This window comes from Podarcis vaucheri (genome assembly GCF_965113315.1).
Source record: "Podarcis vaucheri genome assembly, chromosome: 13".
In the NCBI taxonomy this organism is placed as follows: domain Eukaryota; kingdom Metazoa; phylum Chordata; class Lepidosauria; order Squamata; family Lacertidae; genus Podarcis; species Podarcis vaucheri.
The window spans coordinates 30,680,589-30,691,720 of NC_138751.1; the positions used below are offsets into that span (position 1 = coordinate 30,680,589).

Consider the following 11,132-nt stretch of genomic DNA (forward strand, 5'->3'; position numbering starts at 1 on the left):
CAGTACTTCTGTCTTGTCAGGATTCAACTTCAATCCATTAGCCGCCATCCATCCTCCAACCGCCTCCAGGCACTCACACAGGACCTTCACCGCCTTCACTGGTTCCGATTTGAAAGAAAGGTAGAGCTGGGTATCATCTGCATATTGATGGACACCCAGTCCAAACCCCCTGATGATCTCTCCCAGCGGCTTCATATAGATGTTAAAAAGCATGGGGGAGAGGACGGAACCCTGAGGCGCACCCCACAAGTGAGGGCCCAAGGGTCTGAACACTCATCCCCCACCACCACTTTCTGAACACGGCCCAGGAGGAAGGAGCGAAACCACTGTATAACAGTGCCCCCAGCTCCCAACCCCTCTAGACGGTCCAGAAGGATGTTATGGTCGATTGTATCAAAGGCCGCTGAGAGATCCAGCAGAACTAGGAAACAACTCTCACCTTTGTCCCTAGCTCGCCGGAGATCATCAACCAGTGCGACCAAGGCAGTTTCAGTCCCATGATGAGGCCTGAACCCTGATTGGAAGGGATCCAAATGGTCCGCATCCTCCAGGCGTGCCTGGAGTTGTTCAGCAACCACACGCTCAATCACCTTGCCCAAGAATGGAAGATTTGAGACTGGGCGATAGTTGGCCATACTGGCCGGGTCTAAAGATGGTTTTTTAAGAAGCGGTTTAATGACCGCCTCTTTCAGCGGATCTGGGAATGTTCCCTCACAGAGGGAAGCATTCACCACCCCGCAGAGCCCATCGCCCAGCCCTTCCCGGCTTGCTTTCATTAGCCAGGATGGGCAAGGATCAAGGAGACAGGTGGTTGGTTTCACGCGTCCAAGCAGCCTGTCCACATCCTCGGGGGTAACGGATTGAAATTGATTCCATGCAACTTGACCAGACAGGGCTCTGGCACTCTCCCGCCCCGGCCCTGCTCCCACGGTGGTGTCTAGCTCCTTCCGAATATGAGTGATTTTATCTGCAAAAAACTTTGCAAAATCGTTGCAGGAGATCTTGGGGTCTTTACAAGGCCCCGGTGGTAAAGGTGGTTCCGTTAAATTGCGGACCACCTGAAAGAGTCTCCTGCTACTATTTTCTGCAGATGCAATAGAGGCGGTGAAGAAAGTCTTCTTCGCCGTCGCTATCGCCACTTGGTAGGCTCGACGTTGAGCTCTAACCTGTGTCCGGTCAGATTCGGAGTGAGTTTTCTGCCACCGACGCTCTAGCCGTCTCAGCGATTGTTTCATCGCCCTCAGCTCCGAAGAAAACCACGGGGCTGTCCGGGCTCCATGCAATCGGAGAGGGCGCTTCGGAGCCAGACCGTCGATAGCCCTGGTTAACTCCGCATTCCAGCGGGCCACCAGGGAATCAGCTGAAAGGCCATCAACATGGGATAAAGCATCCCCTACCACTCTCTGGAAACCATTTGGATCCATTAAGTGGCGGGGGCGGACCATCCGAATTGGTCCCACCTCCCTGCAGAGGGGAAGGGTCGCGGAGAAGTCCAGTTGCACCAGGAAGTGATCTGACCATGGCACTTCTTTGGTTTCACTTTTACTTAGTGTCAGATCACTAAGTAAGAAGAGTTTGGATTTGATATCCCACCTTTCACTCCCCTTCAGGAGTCTCAAAGCGGCTAACAATCTCCTTTCCCTTCCTCCCCCACAACAAACACTCTGTGAGGTGAGTGGGGCTGAGAGACTTCAAAGAAGTGCGACTGGCCCAAGGTCATCCAGCAGCTGCATGTGGAGGAGCGGAGATGCGAACCCGGTCCACCAGATTACAAAACTACCGCTCTTAACCACTACACCACACTGGCTCTCAGAGGGAGAAAGGAAGTTTACTTATTTAATTGTAAGCAGAAGAACGACAGTCACCAATGCATTTCTTCCAGGCAGTGCTGGTGGGGAAGAAAACAGGTTTGTTTTTTAAAGAAAATACATGGAGTCCTTGAGCAAAATAGAAACAATAAATGCAGAGCCCAAAGTTTTATTGACAAATGTAGCTATAACACAGGGGTCAGCAAAACGTTTCAGCAGGGGGCGGGTCCACTGTCCCTCAGACCTTGTGGGGGGCTGGACTATATTGGGGGGGGGGGGATGAATGAATTCCTATGCCCTACAAATAACCCAGAGATGCATTTTAAATAAAAGGACACATTCTACTCATGTAAAAACACACAGATTCCCGGACTGTCCACGGGCCGGATTTAGAAGGCGATTGGGCCGGATCTGGCCCCCGGGCCTTAGTTTGCATACCCATGCTATAACATCTGTGATTCCTTGCAAGTGGACAGAGAATAGAGACCAGTTTTATTAACAGGCACAGAAAGGAAAGGGCAACTCTGGGAAGGGCTGAAGAGGGCTCAGCAGCAAAAATGGGCAATTGCACTGATACACAAAAACATAGCACAGATAGGAAAACAGAGATATAGATTAGCAGCCAGAAACCTCCGGCCCACAGGTTTAATTCTGTTGGGTATAAGCAACCTTGAATGGCTCCAGTCAGTAGAGGGCAGGGTTGAGAATATAATAGTCAGGTAAAAGTACACTTTTGTGGTTTCCCACTAAAACCCTCCCCCACCGCAAATTCTGCCGCTTCTTCCATTATTATTATTATTATTATTATTATTATTATTATTATTATTAATGCTCCACCTTTTCCCCTGATGGGACTCAGGGCAACTTACAGATAAAAACAAGAATTGCTAAAAGTGGAAAGAACAAACGTTGAAAAAACAATTAAACATTAATAAAATTGAAACTATATACATATATGAAGAGGGATGCGGGTGGCGCTGTGGGTTAAACCACAGAGCCTAGGACTTGCCGATCAGAAGGTCAGCAGTTCAATTCCCCACAACAGGGTGAGCTCCCGTTGCTTGGTCCCTGCTCCTGCCAACCTAGCAGTTCAAAAGCATATCAAAGTGCAAGTAGATAAATAGGTACCACTCAGGCGGGAAGGTAAATGGCGTTTCTGTGCGCTGCTCTGGTTCGCCAGAAGCAGCTTAGTCATGCTGGCCATATGACCCGGAAGCTGTATGCCAGCTGCCTTGGCCAATAAAGCGAGATGAGCGCCGCAAACCCAGAGTCGGTAACGACTGGACTAATGGTCAGGGGTCCCTTTACCTTTACCATTACATATATAAAATCTGCTTACAAATTGCAATAAAAGCAGCACGGCACCAGTTCTTTAATTAAAACAAGACAGTATTCAACCTGGTGGCAGAAGGATAGTAAGGACCAGTCTAGCTTCTCTAGGGAGGGAATTCCAGAGACTGGGAGCAGCCACCGAGAAGGCCCTTTACTGCATCCCCACCAAACATGCCTGTGAGAGGGGCAGGACCAAGAGAAGGGCCTCCCCTGAAGATCTCAAAACCTGGGCAGGTTCAGGTGAGCAAATGCAATCTTTGGACTTAATATGTTTGCACTTAAGTCACTTTGGGCTTTATAGGTAATAATCAGCACTTTGAATTGTGCCTGGAAACTGAAGGGTAGTCAGTGGAGCTGTTCTAGCAAGAGAGTTGTATATTGTACTCCCTATAACCAGCCTTGGTCAGCAAGCTGGCTACAGCTCTTTGAGTCAATTTAAGTTCATGAGCACTTTTCAAAGGCAGCCCCATGAAGACCACATTACAGTGGTACCTCGGGTTAAGAACTTAATTCGTTCTAGAGGTCCATTCTTAACCTGAAGCACCACTTTAGCTAATGGAGCCTCCCGCTGCTACCACACCACTGCCGCGCGATTTCTGTTCTCATCCTGAAGTAAAGTTCTTAACCCGAGGTACTATTTCTGGGTTAGCGGAGTCTGTAACCTGAAGCATCTGTAACCTGAAGCGTCTGTAACCCGAGGTACCACTGTACAGTAATCCAAATGGGATGTAACTTGTAGCCAGTGTGGTGTAGTGGTTAAGAGCGGTAGACTCGTAATCTGGGGAACCGGGTTCGCGTCTCCGCTCCTCCACATGCAGCTGCTGGGTGACCTTGGGCTAGTCACACTTCTTTGAAGTCTCTCAGCCCCACTCACCTCACAGAGTGTTTGTTGTGGGGGAGGAAGGGAAAGAAGAATGTTAGCTGCTTTGAGACTCCTTCAGGTAGTGATAAAGTGGGATATCAAATCCAAACTCTTCTTCTTCATCAGCTAACACCGTGCTTTTCTGCAGATGGTCAGAACAACTGTGTAAAGGTTCACCGCTATGTATTTCTTTGTTTACCTAACTTTCCTTGTTGGACCTCAGGCGCACCCACAAAGTTAACTTTGTGCAAGCCTGCTTAAGATACTCCAAAGCTTTCACCACTACCGAAGCAAGCCCTTTCAGGAACAGACAAATGGGTGTCAGGCTAAGTTTATAGCTTAGGCTCAAGGCAGGGAGAAGGTAAGGGCTGCAATTGCTGCCGTACGTCATGTCTAGCAACTGTTGACTTACTGCCCTGAAGGCTGATGAGAGAGGCAGATGAAAAAAGGCTTGACGAATAGCCAGGACGTTATGCTCTGGGAATTATATAACTGTTGGACGTGAACAAAAACGGCTCCTTTCTGTCCCCCTTTTCTCTGGAAAGGAAACTAGAGATCAATGCATTTCAGAGGACTTTCTCCCCCACATACCGTAATAGCTGTTTCTGCTTTGGGAGAAGGCTTAGTGCCATTTCACATAGATATGTAAGGATTTGCACAATCGGGGGTGGGGAAGAAAGGTTCTCATATTTTTTTGAACTTGTTCCTCTTTTAAACGTGATCCATCTCCTGCCCCTTCCATACCAACGATCTGTTTTACATGCACAGTTGGAAGCAACCCAAGAAGAAAGGAAACTGCGTTACATAGAGACTGACCATTGCTCCATCAAGTTCAGTGTTGTATACACAGACTGGCAACAGCTGTGTAGGGCTCAGGCAGGAGACTTTCCCTGAGATGTTGGTGGACTGAACCTGAGCTACAGTCTCCCCCCCAAACCTGCTGCCTACACAGAACTTCTTCTTCTTTTAAAATCTAATACTGGCTACAGAAGAAGACACCTTTGACTGTTCCTTTCATAGGTAAATTTCTACTTAATAGTCCAGGATGGACTATTGTCTCCTCAATAGTAGGAGCTAATGGTTTAGAAATTATTAGGGATCTCTTAGTGTTTTGGAATGCCCATCAGATGCTCGCAAAGATTGCACATCTTCAGATGAAGGTGAGGTGAGATCTCATTGAATGTTAAGCTTGGAAGGGAGCCTAGGGGTCATCTACTTCACTGCTCTCCCATGCAAAAGAAACCAAGCTTGGGTACAGTCCCTCCTTGGAATTTCCAACTACAGTTGTACCTCGGAAGTCAAACAGAATTGGTTCAGGAAGTCCGTTTGACTTCCAAAATGTTTGACTTCCAAAGTGCGGCTTCTGATTGGCTGCAGGAAGCTGTGGAAGCCCCGTCGGATGTTCGGCTTCCAAAAGAACATTCAAAAACCGGAACAATTACTTCCGGTTTTTGATTGTTCGGGAGCTGGAACGTTTGAGTCCAAAGGCGTTTAGGAGTCAAGGTATGATTATACTCCAAGATCTAAGGAGTGCTTCGAAGAAGAAGAAGAAGAAGAAGAAGAAGAAGAAGAAGAAGAAGAAGGAGAGGAGTAGTAGTAGTTTGGATTTGATATCCCGCTTTATCACTACCCGAATGAGTCTCAAAGCGGCTAACATTCTCCTTTCCCTTCCTCCCCCACAACAAACACTCTGTGAGGTGAGTGAGGTTGAGAGACTTCAGAGAAGTGTGACTGGCCAAAGTCACCCAGCAGCTGCATGTGGAGGAGTGGGGAAGCGAACCCGGTTCACCAGATTACGAGTCCACCGCTCTTAACCACTACACCACGCTGGCTCTCTTCTTCACAGCATCTTCTTCTTCTTCACAGCATCACTACAACAGAGCAGCAGTCTCTCCCCCCCCCCCAGCCTTTTTCTGAGAACAGCACACCAAATTAAAAATAAGGTTGGGATGATTTGGGGACTGAGTGAGAGCCAGGGTGATGCAGTGGTTTGTATGTTGCACTAGGAGTGGGATAACCCAGGCTCAAACATGCCCCCACCATTAGACCATGAGACTCATTGAGTGCCCATTGAGCCTGTCACAATCTTTCAGCCTGGCCTACCTCTCAGGGTTGCTTCTTGGAGGAAAGTCTGGATATAAACATCACAAATGAATAAATAAAATTCAGACACCCTCACACATCCATTGTAGATGGGTTGCTGTTGTTGTTTTGGAAAACTTTGAACCACAACAATTTCCTATGCAAATCAGGCTAATTCAAATAGAGTAATCTATGCTGGAACTTTTTCCATGTGCATCAGATTTTTTTATTCTTCTTCTGATGCCTTCAAGAGCGATCTAATATAACCCATTTAATTTACTTGTAGCAAAACACTTGCCCAATACTGCTGCTAACGAACTTGTGAAATGGAAAACATTCCCACAGAGAAATGAAACACTGGAGAAGTTCCCACCCTACATCACTGATGTGTGCATAATTAAAACAACAAGTGAGCACAGTGGAGGAAAAAGCAGCAGGGCAAAACCTTCCTCCCAAGAGGTTTGCCTGGAGAGCCTCTTTAACTGCTAAACAGTAAGGGAATCCTGATATTATTTCTAGAGCTTTTAACAGCTAAGCACTGTTCAGAAGCTGAAAGGAGATGAGCGCTGCCTGCGGGCTCACAATCTGATAGCGACAGACAATAAGGAGCAAAAAAACAAATGGAAAGGAGGAAAGCTGCAGGTCATAAGGTCTTTTCTTGGAAAATCAGCGAGAAGGAGATGAGTTTGCTGCAGGTGCTGCTTTAAATAAATAGGAGGAGATGGAGTTGTGCAAATGTTAAAAAAGCTGGAAAGTGGGAAGAGCAAGAGAACAGTAGAAATCTGAAGAGCTTTGTATAGTAAAACGAAGACGATGTTGCAAGATAGATGAGGAGGAGCTAAAGAAAATAGAAACATAGCCCTTTGCAGAAGATTTTTACAACATTTATACCCCACTTTTCCTCCAAGGGGCTCAAGGCAGCATGTCGCCATTTTCATTCTCACAAGAACCCTGCAAGGCTGGGAGAGAGTGACTAACCCAAGCTCCCCTTGGAGAGCAATTGATTAGCAAAAGAAAGGTTTGTGGGGTTCAAAAGCATATCATAATGGTTTCAGGCAATTGACAAATGGGTGGGTCAAAGTGGGACATGGGGTATGTGCTGGGGATGTCAGAATCTGGCTCGTGGTGGGCGGTTGGCGAAGTCAGACTCTGACCTGCTGGAGGAATCCAGTTCCCCATCCCTGGTCTACGCAATCTATTTGACAGAAACACACACACCACTTTTAGCTAGCAGACCATGTCCTGAGATTCACGCTTAGGAATTAAATGTCTGGGAAGAGTTGAGCAACAATAAGAACAGGGGAGCCCAGGTTGCTTGAAACACAGAGCCTTCATGGGAGACATTTTGTAAATGCTCAGTATGCTTCATAGGCATATTTCCTGTTAACCTTACAACAGTCCTGCAAGTTATGCCAGTATTATTATCTTCATATTGCAGATAGGTAGCTGAGAGAACAGTGGCTTATCTGGAGTCCCCTAGTAAGTTCAGGGGTGGGGTGAGATTTGACCCAGAAATTTTCCAGCAAATACTCTTAGCCCCTATACTAGACAAGCTCTTTTTAACTACCAGGCGTTTAGTGATTTACTAGAGGTGTCATTGACCAGTTAATAAAATAAATGGGGGGAGGGCAGAGATGATATTTATTGTGAGTCGCCTCGGACATTTTCTTAATTTAAAGGCAGGCTATAAATGTTTGTCCCTTATTACTAGTCCTTTTCACACTACCAGTCCTTCAAACAGGACCAGCCAAGACATTTTGCTTCCTGAGGTAAAGTGACCCCACTCCCACTCCAAGTCAAGCTGTCCATGGCTGTCCATGTTATTTTGGCACCTGAGGCTGAAAACACCACAAAAACTGCCCTCTCTGGCATTAAACACATAATATGGATAAATTAACCGACCATTTGCTGCCCTTTCATGATGCCCCAAATCAACTGCCTGAGGCGGCTGACTCACCCTGTCTAATAGGAGGGTCAATTCCTGCCATGAGGCCTACAGACAATCACCCTGGGCATTTCTAAAGCCACACAGTTTTGTGCCTTGTGTCTCCAAGTCTGTGAGGCATATTAACATTAGGCTGTGTGACTGGCAACATGGCTTCTTGTTACTACAGTCAAAACAAACAAGCCTCAGTATGGCAACGGTATCCTGCCATCTCCCCGGCACACCCTCTTAATCCAGGAGCGCCACAAAGGAACCCAATGATGATTAAGGAGCGTGTAATCTGTGATCCGGCCTTCCTTCCCATGTTATTTCTAGGATAAGGAAAGGGGCTTGTTTGCTTTTGCAGCTCAAATTTCAAATGGGAAGAACAAAAAAGAGTGACTAAATAGTCAGCTTTGAATAAATGTTGGCCCCCATTGTTAAACAGGGATGAAGTTATTAATGTTGGTTTCTCTCAGTTTCTATTTATACAATCTTCAATTCACTTCTTTCCATTTTCACACATATATTTTCTAGATTTGTTTGTTTGTTTTAAAGTCTTAAGTTAAAAATTTGTACACATTTCTCCTTGTCTACGCATTTTTTTCGAGGGGGAAGAACATTTTTTTCTTGTAACAGCATGGATTTCAGCATGTTATTTCCACTAATCAATCAATCAATCAATCAATCAATCAATCACTTATTCTTCTGTTTGCAGCCTTTCCAAAGTTCAAACCATGTGCAAGGTGGTTTACAATGTATAAAAAATTAAATAGCTATGAGCATAACAAAACTAGTCATTAACAATAATTAAAAAAATCAAAAAGTACACAACCAAACTGAAAAATTCCACATAAATCACAAGATCCAAAATATAGATAAAAAATCAACACTAACAAGATCAACAACACCCACCCGCAAAACCCCCCCAAACATGATTTTTTGTACATGTTCTTGTGGTTGGAGAACTGCATTGCAAAATTCAGACCAAGTTGTAAGGAGAACCGTGCTTTGGTTCGCATATTGTTTTGAAAGCACACATTTGCAAACAAATCCCACCCCACCCCTTTCCTAACTGTAGGTCAGTGTTTGATGCAGCAATACTGCTCTCAATAGCTTCCAGGGCTTGGATCAAATCTAGTGTATCATATCCAAAGAACCCATGTTTATTTTTACTCTGGTCCTGTCAGCAGCCCTTTAATTCCATTTCCCCTATCTAGGCCATGATTCCCACAACACTCCAGCCTTCCCTTTTTTGCATTTAGCAGCTCTTTAGTTTACCCATCACAGAGCTACAGTTCCCAGCACCCTTAACAAACTACAGCTCCTAGGATTTGTGGGGGAAAGCTTTAAAGGCATGGTGTTTGGATTAAAGTGGATTACAGCACTTTAGCACTCTTATGTAACTAAGGGCCCATACACAGTGTAAATTTAAAGCATATATTTTTCCTCACAAAATTCTGGGCACTGTAGTTTGCCCCTCACAGAGTTAAGAGTTGCTGGGAGTTGTTGCTCTGTGACATTTAAACTGCAGTGCCCTGAATTAATTCAGTGAAAGCGTGCTTCAAATGTACTGGAAAAGTTTAGTGCCAAATTCACTTCAAACAGAAAACAACTGCAGACGTTTCATTGTTAGGAAAATGGCGGGGAAATGCAATGAGAAGTGTGGGCGGAACAAAAAATTTGCGGGAAAACATATAAACACCGCACAGACAAATCAGGTTGAACACTTATTCTCCCTGCAAACAAATCAAAAGGAATGCTCAAAAAAGACTAGGCATAGTCTACCCTCCACATAATCTTTGTGCAAGTAAATCTGGGCAAGTGTTCAATAAACATCATCTGGAGGAACCCTGAGAAAAGACAGGATGACAATGACAGGACGATGGTGTCATGTGGATGCCCCATAAAAAGTGAGCCAACGAAGCATGCCAATTCCATACTAAACCCCTGATATTGAAGCACCCCAGGTTTTGGAAGTGCATAGCCAGTGTCAGGGCTGACCCTGTCCAGCAGTAAGCAGGATCCCCCACAATTTCCCCTGACAAGCCAAAACCCACTTAACTCTTCCTCTGCACATCAACCCGTATTATCCAGTTTGCTCCATGAATAAAGGCCAGGTGCAACCAGACTGTCCTCCCCTCCCTGTGCTAACAGCACTGGCAAAGTTTTCGTAGAACAAAAAAGTGAGGTCAAGAGTCAAAACAAGCAACTTCAGTTCTTTCGCATACGTTTTGCATGCTACATGCATAATGAAGAACGTGACTGCTCCAGAACCGAAAGGATTCTGCAGCGTTTGGGGGTTTCTTTATCACCGTGTTCTAGACCAGTCACAAGAAAAAAATGGATGTGGGGATCCCTCATTTTACATTCCAATCCATCAGACATGACACATCATAGTGGGGCAGATATTATGCAACTTAATATGGGACGCTGGAAAAAGTTGCAACCGTAAGTGAAGAACGGGGGAAAACAAAAAAGAGAAAGAGAGAGGGAGAGAAAGAAAGAAAGAAAGAAAGAAAGAAAGAAAGAGAAAGAATCATTCCATTACCTAAGCTGCAGCAGCTGTTTTCTGTGATATACTCACTCCGAAGTGTGGCAAAGGGAAAGTGTGAGAAGATATGAGTGCCTTGAGGGTGCTGTTGCTTTAATGGTTGTCCCGTCCCGCCTATGCCAGGTGAGCTCATGGCAGCCACACCTGGATTGCTAAGGCGTGTCTCTTCGAGTCATGTCCAGGAGTAATGAAAAAAAGCCCAAGAAGTTGACTGTGGAAGCTGGCAACTGGCCAGGCATGCTCCCTCCACCGCAACTCGTTGCTTCACTAAGCAGGAAGACGTGTAAAGGGGAAATGAACAAACAGAGAAATAAAGAAGTGAATCTGGGCATTTGACAAAAGGAGGTGGGGGGATTTTATCCCGATTTCTGGTAAACGAGGGGTGGAGGGAGAACAGTACCCTCTGGTGCCCTCTGGCTGGCATCCAGGCTCCCTCATTCACAGTCTGGAGTACCAGACGGAGAGTGTTCCTGAGAATGTGCAGAGCGCCCTTCACTCATCAACAAGTACTCGTGTGGTGAAAAGTGTGGGCAGAGCTTTGCCCCAGGCACAGTTTTCCTCAGGGCACAT

General features: G+C 45.7%; 1 protein-coding gene across 2 annotated transcripts in view; it reads right to left on the bottom strand.

The window, feature by feature from the left end:
* The window catches only part of TNS4 (tensin 4), a 33,372-nt gene extending 22,567 nt beyond the window's left edge, over positions 1–10,805 (bottom strand). Inside the window, exons 1-2 of one of the 2 annotated variants that reach the window (XM_082197241.1) lie at positions 10,560–10,805; positions 1,833–1,888 (exon numbers count right to left, since the gene is read on the bottom strand). The gene's annotated coding sequence lies outside the window, so the exon portion shown is untranslated. The remainder of the gene's footprint in view (positions 1–1,832; positions 1,889–10,559) is intronic. The other variant, XM_082197240.1, reaches the window with a different exon arrangement.
* Between the last annotated feature and the right edge of the window lie 327 nt (positions 10,806–11,132).